The sequence below is a fragment of the Phalaenopsis equestris genome, unplaced genomic scaffold (genome assembly GCF_001263595.1).
Source record: "Phalaenopsis equestris unplaced genomic scaffold, ASM126359v1 Scaffold000195, whole genome shotgun sequence".
NCBI lineage: Eukaryota > Viridiplantae > Streptophyta > Magnoliopsida > Asparagales > Orchidaceae > Phalaenopsis > Phalaenopsis equestris.
Genome location: NW_018164637.1, coordinates 36,263 through 37,701, shown reverse-complemented (window position 1 = coordinate 37,701; position 1,439 = coordinate 36,263).

Below are 1,439 nucleotides of genomic sequence, written 5' to 3'. Positions count from 1 at the left end.
CTTGCAGGTTGTTGAATTTTAGAACTTGAAGCAAGAAGGAAGCAAAAATGAAGTAAAAAGGATGAAATTTGGAGCAAAAATGAAGAGTTGAGATTTGTTCAGCATCGACGACGCCAGAAGCACCTATGGTGTTGTTTGACAGAGAGCATTGAATTTAATTACGGGACACTGGCGCCGACGACACCAATGTTGGTTCAACCCCAATTTCTAGAAGATTTGACAAATCTAAACGCATTTTAAAGAGTTTTTGGAGGCACCTATTGGAGAACCAACTCTAGATTTATTTGGGGCCAAATTTGATCAAAAAAGTGACACTTCGTGACATTCTATTGCCCCAATTCAACCTTCCACGCAACCATTCCTCCATTTTTAATTCCACAACTATTTAGAGTCCGTTATTCTTATAATTTAGAGTTTTATGGTGAGATTAAGTGTGAAATCTTCTCTAAGAGCATTGGAGAAGGAGAAAAGTGAGAGATTTCTTCTTCCTTCATTTTCTAGAAGAGACTACAAGGAATTTTCTTTGAGAAAGAGTTTCAGATAAGTGTTGTTTGTTTATTAGTGTTGTATGAACTTTCTTTTATATATGAAATTTGTGTTTTGTTGTATCTTTCTCATGAAGTCTGAGTAGTTTACTTTATCTTTCTCCCTACTCTGAGATATGGTGAAATGAAGAGATAATATGGATGTCCCAATATTAAAATATAAAATAAACTGTGATGATTTTTTAAATCCGAACTTAATTTACTTTTTGATTTGGCCATATGAATTGTTAAAATATGTTGTGAAACATATGATCCAGAAAATGGAGTATGAGTTCTACAATAGAGTGAGGATCACATTTGATTCCATGAAAGATAACTTCGTTCATGGAATTAAGTGCAACTAAATAGAGAAATATACTTTTTTGGGTGTAGAATTGGAGTCCTCAATTCAGTTTTAGTGCTTAAAAACTAAAGTGAGAGTTAGCCTTCAGGTGAAGGGAAGCGAGAGCTATTGAGTGGGAGCCAGTATTCTTCTAGCCTAGCCACGGATTTAAGGACCAAACCTGAGATTAGATAATGATTTTCTATAACGCTTTATCATGGTAGAGAATTAAAACTACTTCTATTTGGTAAAATACATAATTGAACCATTTATCTCATCTCATTTTACCAAAACCTCATTATAGTGGGAAAGATGCTTTTTCACATAAGAAATCTTCATCATATAAACATAGTTTAATAGTTTAATAGTTATTGTTTAAACTTTGTATTTTAGTTTTTTATTAGTTAAATAATTTAGTTCTGATAATATCTCAACAATTGAAATTAGTGATAGTAATTTCGTAGTGACTTTCTATGAATAGCTTAGTAAATTTATCATTTCAAATTTAAACCAATTTAAACCTTCCGATATTTAGGGCTTAAATAGAAAGTCCTTTATTACTTGATAACGAT